Consider the following 16327-nt stretch of genomic DNA (forward strand, 5'->3'; position numbering starts at 1 on the left):
ATATCTTGTCTTATCTTCCAAGTTTTCGACTTGTAAACCCGATGAAAATAGTGACAAATGTTCTCTTATTGGCCTTAAAGCAATAATTCTTTTGTGTAAGCCTTAATCGAGCCTATATTGCGGTACTTTCAAAAGACCTTTTTGATCAATTAGATTGTGCTTATCGCGAATGTTTCTGAAAGCCTTTGACATGGGTTATGTGAGATACCCTCGGCAACCATTACCTCATATATGAATGGATGTGATCAAGCAGCCATTTTATTGAGAGTGTGTGAGAAATTATTTCTAACTAAGAAGCTTTAGTTTGGCATGCTTAATGAGCCTTTTTCATGAGTCGTAATCGTTTTGATAAGAACTTTTTTTTTTTTTACAAGCGTTTTGATAAGAACTTGACTCCTAGAAAATTTGATGATTAATGATACATCCCTAAACAAGATGACAGTTTTGCGCCACATGATACTGATTGACATTGAATGTTTTTTTTTAAGCAGTTGGACTTAGCTTTATTAGCTTGTTAAATTAAAGTTACAATATTGTTAATACGTCTTTTGATGACGTCTCTAATGACATTTACTCAAGTTGAGTTTGACAGGATTCCTCAATGAAACCATGCAATTTTCAAGGGATTAGTGGATATTTCCCTAAAGACCACAAAGGTTCATGGTTAACCTTAAACCATGTCATCTACAAAGGTTCATGGGTTTTCTTCAAAACATGTATTTTCAGCTCAATTGAAACCCGTAGTTACACGGTGAGATTTCATTTCTCTTTCTTCTTATGACACGGTGTGCTTTTGTAGCCCGGTATCTTTCTTTCTTCTTATGACACAGAGAGTTTTGTAGCCTAAAGTCCTTTTTCCTATGACATGGAGAGCTTTGTAGCTCGGAGAGCTTTTGTAGCCCAGAGTGCTTTGTAGCCCGGAGTTCTTCTTATGACACGGAGAGCTTTATAGCCCAGAGAGCTTTTGTAGCCTGGAGTGCTTTGTAACCCGGAGTCCTTCTTCTTCTTATGACATAGAGAGCTTTGTAGCCCGGAGTTCTTCTTCCTATGACAGGGCGTGCTTCTATAGACCAGAGTCTTTCTTCCTCTTATTGACAAGATGCACTTCCATAATTATGAGTTATTTCCATCGACCTAAAACGTGCCTATGCACCTGGGCCTTTCTATCGACAAAATAATTTAGGTGTCTTTTGTATTTGAATGGAACCTCTTCAAGCTCCCATTCAAAGAGGGGCGGCTGTTGACACCTAAATTTTACAATTTTATTTAGGACTTAATCATGTACAAAATTAGGAATTAGTCACTAAAAAAACAACCAAAACAAAATAAAAAGAAAAAGAATACAAAAACAAATACAACAAAAAAGAAGAAGAAAGAAAACGTGGAAGGAGCCAGGCTGGATCTCGCCTTGGCCCGGCCCATGCTGCCTTCTCTCTCCTCCATCTTCATGCGTGAAACCCTAAAGGAAGGGGCGGAAAAAGAAGAAGAAAAAGAGCAGGAACTAGCGGAGAGAAGGGGAAATAGAGAGAGAGACGAAGAGAGGAAAAAAGGGAGCTCAAGAAGGAACAAAGGGGGGAGAAAAAAAAAGCGAGAGAGCTTTAGAGGGAGAGAGGACAAAACTCGAGGAATCAAGATAGAAATAGAGGATTCGAGGAGGAGGGCAGTGATCGGAGGAGAGAGGAGGCATTGCCAACGCTACCTAATGCCGTCCGAGCCCGCCACCGCCCTCCGTCCCGACGCGCGCCGCCGATCCTCACCGAGCCGTGTAGAGCAACCCTCTCCATGAGCTCCGATGTCCCGAGCTTGCCACTTGCAACCGTGAGCATCGCCTCGCCAACAGCTGAAGCTCTGCCCATCCTCTTTGACGCTGTGTCGAGTTACTCGCCGCAGTGTTCGTCATCATCGCTGGGCCCAATGGTTTCGCTCGCCTCCGCCGTCGTTGCTCCCAGCCCCACTTGAAACCTTAGCCACCATCGTCTATCAAGTCGTTGCCGACGCCGCCCAACACCCGCCCCCGCCTCCTAGCACCACCGCCAATGATGCCCCCGTTGCCCACGCCACGTCGCTTGTTTCACCAGCCACCGTCGTGCTCCGCCTCACCCGCAACCTCGTAAGATCCGGTGAAGCCGCCGCTTGTTGCTTTGCCCGTAATTTGTACGCCCAACGCCGCTCCTCAGCCGCAACCCGACGCAACCCCTGCAACGCTTTTGCCCGCGACACCGTGTTGTCCCTGTTGCTGCCGCCGTCATCCACCGCCCATCTCGCCGCAGTCACCGAGTCGCCGGTGTCGCCGTTGACACCCAATTTTTTGTCGACATTTTAAACATTCATTTTGCAAGAAAAATATAAAAAATAAAGAGCCAAAAAAATGAATGAAAACAAATGAAAACATTAAAAAAATTGTAAAGAAAACAAGAAAACAAAAGAAAAAAAAAAGAAAACAAAAAGAAAAAGGGGAAAAACGTTGAAAAAAATATATAAAGGCTCGCTCATTTTTTGGCGCAGGGGATTCTCTCTCCCGCTCTTTCTCCATCACGATCTCTCGGGGGCTCTCTCATGACTCTCTCTCTAGGCTCTTTCCTCCATTCGACTCCTCCGATCTCTCTCTCCCTTCCCCTCCTCCGCACTTTCGAAACCCTAGATCAATCATCTTCCATCATCAAGCTTTCTCTCTTTCTCGACGCTCGACTCGATCCCCATCTTCAAGCTCCTCCCATCGCGGCGGAGATTCGATTCACGCGCCGCTGCTGCCGTAATCCGGTCGCCGACTGTCGTGGCCTCCCACGCGGCTCCCTCCCCAAGGCCAGCTCAGATTCTTCGAAGCCTCTGTCGTGTCCTCCGTCTCCACCATTGCTTCGGCCTGTCGTCTCCGGCGCTGAGATCCGGAGCTGATCTCTGCTCGCTATCGGTTTTCGTTTCTTCCGTTGGGAGTTCCGCCGCTGGAGGTTTGTGCTTCTGGATAGATAAAGTCGAAGGAGATGGAGAATGAGAAGAAATCGTCGGCGGTGTTTCTGGCCTCGAAGATGAAGAGCTCGAAGCAGTTGTTAGCCTCGCTATGCTGATCCTCTTCGCACACGGCGTATTCCCATCCCCGATCGGTGACAGCCGCAGCAAAATCTCCTTCCCTGGCGCTCGATTGGAAGTTCTCATTCTCTCTGCAAAACGACCGAATGATCTTGGGGTTTTACACAATCTTCCTCGATCCCCTGGTTGGTTGATCTATCAATCATCATCACCTCATCACCGCCAAGTTGTTTCTTTTCCAGTTAAGTGGTAAGAATTGCTTGTACGAATAGATTTTCTACTATGATGTCTCTGTTCTATATTACTCTATGCCATTCTGGTGTTAATAGTACTTCATACCACATGCTTACAACCTTTTCGATAGAATGCCTGACTCCATTGCTGATAGTTCCTATTGCATTCTGTTTACCAATGTCTTGATGTTCAATTGAAGTTGCGTTGGTTGTGTCTTTGTTGGATTTCCTGCATATAGTTGATTGAAATGTGAACTAATTAGATGTATGTCAAATGATGTTCATGATTGTTTGCATGGATCGAATCTTGTTCATATGTGATTTTATATATCAAATGGTGCTCCTGCATGTTACTTTGAGATGTTGAGTCCGTCGAGGAGGAGGAGGAGACTGTTTTGTACGTTCTTAATATTTTTCATGCAATACTTGTTCACAACTATGATGATCAAATTAGTGAATTCGCAGAGAACCTGATATGTAATTCTTGGTTCACCTTCTCATTTAGCTGTTTGGCTTTATATCCCACAGAGAGAGTGAAACGTCGAATTTATTTGATGATGAGTTCACTAATTGAAGTTCTACTTGAAAATGATTGTGGGCGACACATTAGGGATGCTGGGTCTTACCTTCCCTCTGATCCAAATGATTTGCTGTTTTTGCTAGGGCAACAGAACTCCCATGATCTGCAATTATCCTTCTGTCAATCTGCAGCTTTACAAATTCTGTATTGCAGTTCTTTGTTTGATGAAAATGGCTTAACCGATTGGGCTTAGGATTCGACTTTAGATTTACATAATATGCTTAGATCTGGTGATGGATGATGTTATTGGATGATTTTCTGTGGATTGACGATCAATGATCATGAACTTGAGGTTGATTGAGCTTAATTTGTATTAATCTGCAATTTCATATCTTTGTGATTGACTTACCGTTTTGGCTGAAACGAGGTGCTAGATGAGGTTTTTTGACCTCAAGCCCTTCTAGACATAAAAACTTCACTTCTAGAGCTTCGATTTGATATGTCGCACGCCTATAATGGATGTTGTTTGGTTGCTGAAAAACACCTACAAACTCTGTTGATTCTGCAGTAGTTTTTTAGGTTGATTTGCTGTTCTGACCTACTGCGATTTTCTGTTTTAACTGGAATGAGCTGGTAGATGATGTTATTATGACTTAATTTCTTCTGGAGATTTGTAATAGAATTCTTAAGCTTTCCATAGACATATTATATGTGCGATTTGGCTATCGTTTGCCTTGCCTAATGCTTCTTGCAAAGATCGAGCACTAATATGGTGTTGCAGTTGTTCTGCTTTGATGTTCTATTTTAATTGATCTCTGTTCAGATTTTCTAAGTCAGCATCTCATCAAAGTTGATCAGGACATGTAGATCTACAACATATAAAATTTTCATAAAAATATAAGTTCATTTGGCTAGGGTGATCATCCATAAATCGTCATTGTTCTGCACTGAGAATCTGCTTTTGATGACTGACATACATGAAGTCCCTGATCTTTATCAAATCATACATTGGTCAACCTTGTTTACTTTTTTTCTGATTTCCTGTTGGAGGTTATGTTTAGATTTATGGGTTGGTGCTTCATCATAGTGGAATATTGTGGGATTGAATGGTTGTTCTGGAAAACCCCTTTGATGTGTTTTGGATTCCCAAAGATATTATAGTCATTTTTAGGCTCCTAGGATCAATAGATATATCAAATTGTTACGGATTGTGTCTATTCTTTGTGTGCTTGCTGTTCATATGTCCTAGTGCGTGGAATTGTTCAGTTGTCATCGATGTGCTGTTCCCTGTTCATGCGTGCATTTGCTGTGTTGACTGATGTTGAAGATGTACATAATATTAGTCCTCTAAACTGCTAGACATGAGAAGTTCTTATATGAATGACTTGAGACTGATGTTATGTAGTTCTTGAGGTGCATAAATATGTATGGTGAGATGGGCATGTATGGATATGGATTGCTCATCAAATTGTCATCGTTTCCAGCTTTGAATATAATAAGAGTGTTTGCTGGCCACTTTGTTCTCATGGGGAATGCGAGGATTTCAATGTCATTTTGGTAGTGTTCTAGTTGTGTGAATATATAGAGAGATGCCGCATTGATATTACATTTGTTTTCCATTAAATTGGGGCAATTCAAGGCTTGAAACATATAAGAAATGATAATATTCCATGTTGCTATGTTCTATGGTAGACTGACTAGTTCATAGTCTAGTATTTTTGGAAATTCGTGTGTTGATATGATGATAGTGTCTCTATGAGATTTCTCTAGGATATCACCTAGAATTTGATCTAGAGACTTTGTGACTTTAGTCACTCTTTTTTAGTACAAAAGATGTCTTACTTTTGATTGTTTTGATATGTGATAATTGTTTCTTTCATTTGTATGCATCTAGTCATCCATATTTCTTAGATTAGGTTTAGATTAGGGCCTTGAAGATGGAGAAGGCGTGAAGATGGTGGTGGTCGATGTCCACTCTGACCGTTATTATGTAATTATTCATTTTTTCTCGACATATGTCTTGGGTTCCTTGTGTTGTATAAAACCCGACGAGTTGCGGGTTTTCTCTTTTTCTCTTATTTTTCTTAATTGTGCTATCTTTCATATTTTTAGGATTGCATGATTAGGTTTATTGTTTTTCTTGATTATTTACTTCATGTCTTGCAATTTCAATTTCATTAATTGTTTTTCCTTTTTTTTTTAGGAATAGAATAGAATGAAAGTAATCCACCACGCCTAATCACTTAGTCTAGAATTGATGATCCCGAAAATGTAAAAAAAAACACATGGACATGTTAGGAAAAACATAATATATTGTTTAGGTACCAAAAGGGCGCTAATATAAGTATTAGCGTAACCCAAGTCCCCGAACTTAGATATCTGGTTGCGTAGGAATTGAGGGAACTCTCCCGACCCTCGATTGGGTTTTCTAGTCGAACCAAAAAAAAAAAGGCTAGTAGCGACTCCTGTATATTCTTAGGTTGTTAAACAATTAGATCGCATAAATAAACCTGCTATCGCGCGGGGTACGAGCTTAGGAGAGCTTTCGATCTCATGAGGGAACTCTCGTGATCGAGTACCCTTAAACCCGACTTTTCCCACCTTTAACTTCAAGGGCGATGAGCTCGGGTCGTGACAGTCACGAGCGTCCTCCTTTAGCGCCGCAGAAGCCCTGGAGAGAATGGCCACTCCAAAACCGAGTCTTGGTCGGGTCGGGCGAAAGTCACGAACCGGGTAGGGTTTTCTCACATCCGAGCCGGGTATACTTAAGTTGGGTTTGGGCTGGTTTAGGATGTGGGCTTGTGAGCTTCGTCTTTTTGAAATATAAAATAGTAGACTAGATTGGGCCCTCTGGTTGGGCCCAATTTGAGCCAAGGAAATGCCCGATCAAGGTGGTCGGGACTTGCCTTCAAGCGAGGCTGAGTTTGGCTCAGCCCCATCCGGGTCGAGCCCGGGGCGGGTTTGACCGACCCACCCCGATCGAGTCGGACTCGGGTTCAGTCAAAGACCCGACCCGACCCGGTCTGGCCCAAAAAAGTATTATTATTTTTTTATTATTTTAAAAAAAAAATTTAAAAATTTAAAAATTTCGAAAATCCAAAAATGATGGGATTTGGTTAGGAATTGCTATGTTTTTCCTTTTAATGTAATTAGACCTTCATTTGCTCGTAAATTAATTATGTCACATGTTTAATTTGCATATCTAATTATGTTTAATTGCACGTATTTAATTTTACTGCAATTAAGATCTTGATAGCTATGATTGTTATTTTAATGATTGTGCACATGATCATCTCACATGTTAGTGAATATGAATGAAATCAATCCAAACTACCTGACAAAAATCTTTTATTTTAAAATGGACAAGATTAGGTACCGAAAAGGCACTCATTGGACAATCAGTGTAATCAAGTTCCCGACCCTAGATTTTCTGGTTGTGTAGAAAGTAAGGCATACTCTCATATCTCACTTGGTTTCTAGTCGACCCCAATAGGTTGGTAGCGACTCTTTTTTGCAGAATTCCTAAAAATACTCCAATGTCACATGGGGTATGAGCTTGTGAGAGCCTGTGTCTAATCATGGGTCTTAGATCCGTCTTTTAGGTAATATCCCCAAACCTGTTCCCTCCCCCCTAAGGATAGGTCGTGACACTTTCCATAGTAAAGGCTAATGAATGCTTTTTTTTTTTTACTTCATTTCACATTTGAATATCGTCTTCAATGGAGAGAGCCTATTTCTTTTAGACCCAATATTAGCTGTTGGAAATTGTTGAAGCCTATTTCTAGGGAGTTTTGTTTCAATACGATAATTTGCACGTTTTATCTCGTCGAGAGACATATTTTTCCTATAAGTTGATACTTTGATAGGGACAATTTGTTGTGATATCATTTCTCTACAAACTTTCAGTCGTTGGAATGGGTTTCAATGTCCATTGTCTAGTACTTTTGACATTTCTCATGTATATGTGGGTAATACATTGAGAAGCTTGAAATATTGGTGAAAAGCTCCAATGACTCTCTCTCTCTCTCTCTCTCTCTCTCTCTCTCTCTCTCTCTCTCTCTCTCTCTCTCTCTCTCTCTCTCTCTCTCTCTCTCTCTCTCTCGAGAGGTTACTTGACTTGATAAATGTGGAAAGGTAGGACCCGACAAATTATTCATTTTCTTTTTTTGGTAAATAATGATTCCTATTTCCTTCCAAGGGATTTACCTTCCAAGGGATTTAATTCATCAGTGTATGAACTTAAAACACTCATTCACATTACCTACCATTGTCCTTGTGAGTTTCACCTACTCTAGAGTAGCATCTTTTGATATCTCACCCAATGAATAGAAGATGCCAAATGAAGTTATCATTAAATAATCCATTTTCAATCTACTATCTGTGTTTTCCAGTGGCAACTTAGGATTACCACGTTTTCCCCATTAATCTCGACATTTGATTGATTACATCAATTAGTTGTTGTCTTAAATACCATTTCTTTACCAGAAAAGATGTTAAGCATTTGAAAAGAAGCGGGAAAAAGGGTGACTTCTATGGGAACCATTGAGAAGTTTTTGAACTATGTTTTATCCTTTTGTAGATATCTTAAATCTAGTAAGTATTAGATGAATGGCAACCCCTATGGAAGATTGAGAACCAACTCAAGTGAAAAGTTCTTAATTCTTCACTCTGAAAGCTGATTACTTAATTAATGATGGGGTGTAGAGCTTTAGATAATTCATTTGTTTTCATGTTTTTCAAGTCAAGTGGACAAAGGGGCTCATGTTGAATACGACAATCCAAAATTTGCATCAACGCAGAGTTGATTATGAATGTCATGTTTAATGCATTTTTCAATTTTACACTTGAGTGGATAGAAGAGTCATCTCAAGTAAGAAATTTCTAAACAAGTCAAATTCGAGAGGGCCATTCATAATCCTGTTTATTAGCAATAAGTAACTTTGTTTTGCTATTAGGATGTATCCATCTTTGCCACACCTGGGAACATTTAGGTTCAACGACGATGTAGATCGATTTATAAGTCTCAAAGTTATTATTAGTTTGAGTTTAAGTGGATTGTAAAATGTATGCGAAGAAATCCAAAAAGTACACTTGGTAAGGATGACCAAGGCGAGAGTATAACAAGGGCAAAATAGATAAATAAAAATGGGTCGAACAAACCAAAATGTTTTAGACATTTGGGCAATAAGCTTCAATGACGTCTTTCCTTAATAATTTAATGGGAAAATCTCAAATAATGATCCAAAATGCCATCATTTTCTTAAAAGAGGACCCTGCGGTGGAGTTTGTCTCAAAGAATGACTTAGAGTGGTCATTTAGTCTCAAAGAAAGACCTCACTCGCCGGCTGGTGAATAGATACATATTCAATGCATATTCCAGTGGCCTGATTAAGGTATTTTCGTCAATTTTTTTTTCCCATTTTTGGCTACCATGTTCGTCGTCTTCTTCGTCCCTTCACTTCTTCTTGCCCAAGAACATTGGACTTGGGGAAAGGCTGGTGAGCACCGACTATTGGTAAGGGTCGACAAGGGCTCGACGCCCATTGCTGATAGCAGACGAGGACCATTGAGCCCTAGCTGGCCAAGGGGGGCCATCCAAATCGAGGCCCTACAAGGAGGTCCTCAAGGGCAAAAGGGTCATCCAAATCGTGCAATTTGTTGCAGTTTTGAGGCTACGGGGGTTGGGGAACAAGCTTCGCCAATTTGGCAAATTGCGATTTTCGGGCAATGTGAATTGGAGCCCTTGCCTTTTTTGCAAAATACCGTGGGAGGAATTGCTGGATTTGGTGCGAGGGTTAAGGCTTCCTTGTTTTTGGTAATCTGTTTGTTTTCTTTTTTTGGTACAATCGGAGTGGATTTTGTTTTTGGAAGTTCATTATGTTAGAAGTTTTGGATCTTGGAGGATCGTGAGGAGATCGAGTGGCGAGTTTCCCAAATCGAGCAAGTCATTTAGTGTGATGCATTTTCGCGCTAGCGGATCGCGATTGGGCGAGGCTCATGGCGTTCTCGGATCCTGCATTGAGGTATATTGAGCAGTGCCAAGGCAGAGGGCATTCCTCGTCAGCTAATGACTGCTCAGAGATCGGCGATTTCCACGCGCAAGACGAGGGGAGGTTGGATGGTGATCCCGATATGTGCAGAGTGGATGGGAGTGACGTCAAGAGCAATTTGTGGGAGTGGAAGAGGAGAGGGAGTTGGGAGATGGGGTTGAAGGTGTTTGGGGAGGGCCGGGTGGAGAAGCTGCAAAACACCATGTTGTTGCACTCCTTGCGATCGCGGAGAAGTGGTCGATCTAAGAGTGGTGGTGGGAGGAAGGGATGAAGAAGGCGACGTGAGCATCCCAATCGTAGTCCTGGCAGAAGACGAGGTTGTCGGTGGAGTGGCGGGCGGAGGTGGGGGAGGTCACCCCTCATGGTCATTAGTGAAGTCACCCCCTCGCCGGCCTTGGGCGAGGGCTCGCCCACCTCACCAACCACCGATAAGGGCCGACGAGGGCCTGCAAGCTCTTGCCTGCAGCCAGCGAGGGCTCGACAGCCCTCATCATCTGCGACCGAGGCCACCCTCGCTAGATCTGGCGAGGGTCAGCCTGCAAGCCCTCGACCATGGCCAGTGAGAGCTTGGTGGCCCTCGCCTATTGCCGTCTATGGGCATCCAACCCTTGCCTGCCCTCACCAAGTTAGATGTTCTTGATAAGAAGACGAACATGGGACGAAGAAGATTATGAACAAAGCAGTGCCACCATTGACCCAAAAAAAATTGACAAAAATACCCTTGATTATGCCACCGGAATATGCACCGGAGATGCATCTATTCACCGACCGGTGAATGAGGTCATTCTTTGAGACTAAATGATCACTTTGGATCCTTATTTTACATAGACTCCACTCTAGGTCATGTTTTGAGAAAAGTAAGACACTTTGGATTCTTATTTGGGATTTTCCTAATTTAATTAGAAGCTTCATTTGCATTCATCTACGCTTACACTTATCAATGGACGTTAAGGGTGCGCATGGATTTGTTTCTGTTCTTTTTTTGTTCCCGGGAACGAAAACAAAAAAAGTGTTTACGTTCCGGGAGCAGTTTTTGAACAAAAGAACACGTTTGGTAACGTTTGGTCCTGGAATAAAAATGAACGAAACACGTTTGGTAAATTTTATTATTTTTTTGTTTCTTTTAATTTTTTAAACATTTTTTTATTTTTTATTTTTCCTTTCTTTTTATTTTTCTTTTCTTCGGCCGGTCACCGGCCTCCCGGCGATCCGGCCGACGGGGCGCGGCCTCGCCCCCACGGCGAGGCTCGCCGGCCCACGGCGAGGCCGAGCCTGCCGTGGTTGGGCGAGGCTCGGCCTCGCCTTGGCTGGGCGAGCTCGGGCTCGCCGGATCTGGCGAGCTCGAGCTCGCCCGGCCATGGCGAGGCTCGGCGTCGCCGGGACTGGGCGAGCCCGAGCTCGCCCAGCCAAGGCGAGGCTCGGCGTCGCCGGCGCGGGCGAGGCCGAGCCTCGCCTTGGCTGGGCGAGCTCGGGCTCGCCCGATCCTCGAGGCCGAGCCTCGCCATGGCAGCGAGCTCGAGCTCGCCTGCATCCGGCGAGCCCGAGCTCGCCCAGCCCAAGGCGAGGCTCGGCCTCCGGGATCTGGGCGAGGCCGAGCCTCGACGGCGGCCGCCGCTTTGCCGGTCGCCGGCCATGGCCGAGGCCGGCGACCGCCAAAATGAAAAGAAGAAAAAAAGAAGAAAAGAAGAAGAGAAGAAGAAGAGAGAGAAGAGTGATTTTTGTTCTTTTGTTCCTTCCGAGAAGTGTTTCTTTCAGGAGAAACAACTTTTTTTGTTTCTTTTTTCTGTTTCTATTTCGTTCCAAACAAAAAAACAAAAAAGAACAAAACGCAACCAAACGCGTTTACTGTTCCTTTTTGTTCCCGAACACTTTCCGTACAGAGTGTGCCGGAAACACTTTTTGGAGTGTTTCCATGCACACCCTAAGTGATCGCGGACTCATTTTTTGTGGTTGCTTTTTCCACGTATTTTCAAATTCCGTGCTTCTCAAGACTACCTCGGAAAAAAGAATAAAAAGTATAGGAAAATTAGTAACTCAAAATGAACGTCGGTATTAGGTGTCAAATATTTATTTGACATGACACTGCGTATGTTTGGAGATTATTACACTGGTAGATAAGTATTACACAAACTCAGATCGGTATGAACCGCTACCAATAGTGACAATAAAAGCTCAGTTGAAGTGGCCTAATACAGTAATATTAGGACTGGAATAGGATGCTGGGCGTCTGATTATTATTCGTAGGCTGGGCTGTTTCTCAACACCAATTGATACCAATTGAAACGAGATCTTCAACTAATGAAATCAAATATCTCCTCTTGATCCACGTTTCTTGATATGATCTCGCCTAACAATCAGAGATAATACCTCCTTGGGTGTGAAAAGGACAACGCTGTTTGATGCGGTCAGTCAAACTGCTCGATGATGCCCCTCATCATCTCTTTTTCGATTGCTCCTTTACAAAAGTCAAATTTTGGCCACAATGCTGAGTTTGACCTTGAGATCAGCAGGCGAAGCACTGCAAGTAACGAGATTCAACTGGAAGGTAGGATGGGTTATTAGGACAATTTCATAACCTTGGCAAAAGGAAAAAAAAAATTCTCGTAGGCAAGGAGACATGGAGATACTTGATTCGATTGCGGACAGATCCGGAATGGATTTTGGATCTCGAGCCGGGGTGATTTCTTGGCTCGGATTTGACCATAGAATGAAAATGTAGTTTTTGGATTGGATGAGCTTGATTTGTGTTCAATTGAGTTAGATATGACTTTATGTTTGAATATCTTGTTCGGATCTACGCAGAGTTAACGTGATTTTTCAAGCAAGAATGGGCGGGTTTATGTAATGATCGGGTTTGGAAAATATATTTTTGATGTCTATTTAGCATCTATTGATTTCGTATACCAGAATATGTGAATAGAACTATTGAAATAAAATAGGAAGAATATATTATGATGTATTCTAGTCTCCACTTACTAAGGCTATAGAAGGTTTATGGAAAAGGAAGCAAAATTACCGGTATGTTCGGCTACTAATTTCTTCTTATACTTTATAAAATAGGATACTCTAATTTTTTTGACTCCACTAAACCTTGTGAATACATCATAAATTGCCACCCAACCCGTACATCATATGGGGTTCCACCTATAGAGTGGCAAGCATGCCCTACAAATTGATACGTGTGAGAGGTTATGTGATATGGACATATAACATATTCAAATGAAATGATTGATCACTCAACCAATCTAAAATCTAGTATTATTATAGTGTTGCCTAATCGTCTAGCTCAATAATTTTCTACAGTCGGTAATGATTTCAGGTAGACGGGTTAGGTGAAAAGAAATATTCTTTATGCTCGTTACCCAATGTGACAATTTTCAATATGTCTTAGAAATAAATAAGGGTCTCTTTGTTGCAACTTAGATGAAAAGCAAAAAATCCCACCAAAATTTAAAATATCGCTCTAGTTTCAAAAAAATACAAAAAAAAAGTATATTTAAATCTACATGTGAAACTTAAGATTTGATTAGATAAAAATAAAAAATGAAAGTCAATCCATATAAACCTTCAAATCAATTCGAAAGACCATCAATTAACAATCAGAGGGGTGGAAAAAGTAATTAGACCCACCAATTGTGGTTACGTTGGTCCTCCATTGTACCCTTATGCCTTTTCTACCCACAGAATTTCTGAGTATCCTTAAGGTGTCTTGGAGGACTAGCAATTCGTATTCTCATGTCATAATGGATTGCAATTCATATAAGCTCGAAAGATCTTAATTTTGACTTCATGTGTCAAGTGATTGAATTACATTGAAAACATGTTAATTTGTATTTATATGTGTGAATCAATAAAGTCGGGCATGTTAGGACACATTCAAAATCTCTCTCTGTTGATTCATGTTTTATCTCGTGTCTGCTATTGCTAGCACCCTTGGATTGGCCATGAGATTGGATGGCCTCTTATTATAGGATTCTTGGTATAAGATTTTTGGTCTTTCCCAGGTTTTGGAAGTATTGACAGGCTCACTAGTGGCTTTGTGGGCCTGAGAATCTCTTTTGATTTATATTTCTTGGGCTTTACTAGCATCCATATTATCTGTAGTAATCAAAAGAGAAATTCTCGAATAAATGAAAATTTTGGAAAGTAGACCTTGTCTTGTAAATGAAACAAATTAAGCCTTTCTGCATTATTGTTGACCGTAGGAAAAAAGCGGAGAGCAAATGTTGATTTCCATCTTATAAGAGTTAGATAATCAAAGAATTTAACAAAGCTTCTCCTAGGCCAGAACACTTTGGTATTATGTTTCTCTCAATACCTATTTAGGTGACCCAACCCTACTTTTCAGATTCAATGGATAAGTGCTCCCCACATATCGTGCACATGACATTTTCTTTATCATTGGGGAGGACCTTTAATTTCAAATGTCTTCTACACAATAAATGTTCATCCTCGTGAAATTTTATGTGGTGTTGTTTGGGGTTTGCGCGACTGTCGGGGGTAGCGCTTTTGCTAAGGGGCAGGGGTATTGGAGTTGTCGTGGGAATGGGTAGCCCCCTCTACCAGCCTTGCATTTCTAAATCATCCTCCGGTTGTTGTCTTCATCGTCGTCGGGCAATTCTCGTTGTTATTTGGGTGGAGTAAGCATGTAAGGTGGTTAATGTGTCCTTGAGATAATGAGGGAGTCGAAGTGCCACTGCTCGCCTGGAGGTACAAAATTGCCATTCGAGAAGCAAGTTAAATAGTGGTTTGGATCCATTTGTTTCGTAAGATCAAAATATTGACGAAATCAAGCATAAAGGTGGTAATTCTTTAAAAAATTGAAGCTTCTGAGAATTTGTAGGAGAAGGATGAAGGTCAAAATGAGAGAAATCTCTGTAATTTGTGAATTTAGCCGACCATCCAAAGCTCACCGTTGGACCCAATGTTAGATTTTTGTGGGCTCATTAAAATGCCACATGAGCCCAATCAGTGGATCGTGGTAGCCTAGTTAAAATCAACGGTTGGTGGTGCTTTGAGCCCGAAAGAACTTAATGTGCGCTATAAACTCTTTTTCCCTCTTTCTTATTTATACTAGAATCATATCTCACATTGGTGGTGGTGATTTTTCGCATGGCAAAATTTTCTGCCAAAAACACATTTTATATTATAGAGTTGTGTGAAATGCCTTGCTCAATAGAATTGTGGGATGTTCTCGTGACTTCTAACTTTGATTAATCAAATTGAGAGTCGATTTTAAATCCTTGAGACGCAATACAAAACACAATTTTTACCAAATTATATTATTAAGAAATTGGATAAACAAAAGTTGCCAATTTGGGAAGGTAGACCACAAATTGTATGGACTCTAGGGAATGGCACTAATTCATTCATTTGCAAGATTCTTCGAGACTTTTGATTAGAACATGACACAGTTGTAACACTCAAGATTTAGACATGCGAGTGAAATGGAGATGATTGTTCTAAGTTGGAGGGTTTTACTAGGGGGTCAGTAGATTAATAAGCTAAATTTTTTGTAAAAACTATGAATTGGATAGTTAGCATAGAGTGAATTTAACACGACAGGTCAGCAAACTTTTAAAATTATAAGCTATGTACATGTAGACTAGAGGAACCCATCAAGTTTCAACCAAGAGTGATGCAAGGTATGTTTTATCCTTTGTTGATGATATATCAATGAAAGTAAGAGGGAGGTAATTGATTAGTTTAAGTCGTAGAAATACTAATTAAAAAGCAAATAGCAGTAAAATAATGTCTTACTTCTTGACAATTGTGATGGGGTTTTCTACTCTGACTTAAAAGTAGGTATGAATCACAATGGAGGCACCCCTTTTCATCGTAGAAGAATGCGTGATTTATTACTTAAACTTTCAACACTAACACGTTCGCATGCATTAATTGACCTTTTTCAATCCTGTGGAGTTGCATATAACTTTTGTAGTCTTCAAAATACAAATAATAGTCTCGATGCCGAGCGAGATTGGAAAATGGTGATGTACTTTGGCTTTGGAAATTCATTAAAAGAAGAAATGCTCTTTCCAGGATGGTGGCAAGTGGCTCGTTGGGGGTGCGCATGAATTCGAGTCCGATATGAACCCCAATATCAAAGATCAAATGCGTGATTTCTTTCCAAACTCAACGGAGAACAAATTCCATACCTTTCAAATGTGGCAACCAAAACATAAGAAAGCATCATCCTAAACACTTTTTCCATTCCCCTCTAATGCTAAACGGCACGGCCTTAAGAAACTAGGAGGGTATAGCGTGTGTGGCAAGATTCGTGCGGTCTTCTTAGTACCGCAACCTTCCTTGCATCCAAAGCTAGGCATCAAGCGGAGGAGGGAGGGTTAAAGAAAGGGGGAGGCATCTGAGACAGATGGATAGAGAGAGCTTCCACGAAACTTTTCTCTTTTGTGCCTTAACTTTTGTCTTTTAAAAAAAAAATGACATTAAAAAAAAAAGAAACTTTCGGAATTTCGTATGTCAGTATTATTCTTGTA

The sequence above is a fragment of the Eucalyptus grandis genome, chromosome 3, assembly GCF_016545825.1.
Source record: "Eucalyptus grandis isolate ANBG69807.140 chromosome 3, ASM1654582v1, whole genome shotgun sequence".
In the NCBI taxonomy this organism is placed as follows: Eukaryota; Viridiplantae; Streptophyta; class Magnoliopsida; order Myrtales; family Myrtaceae; genus Eucalyptus; species Eucalyptus grandis.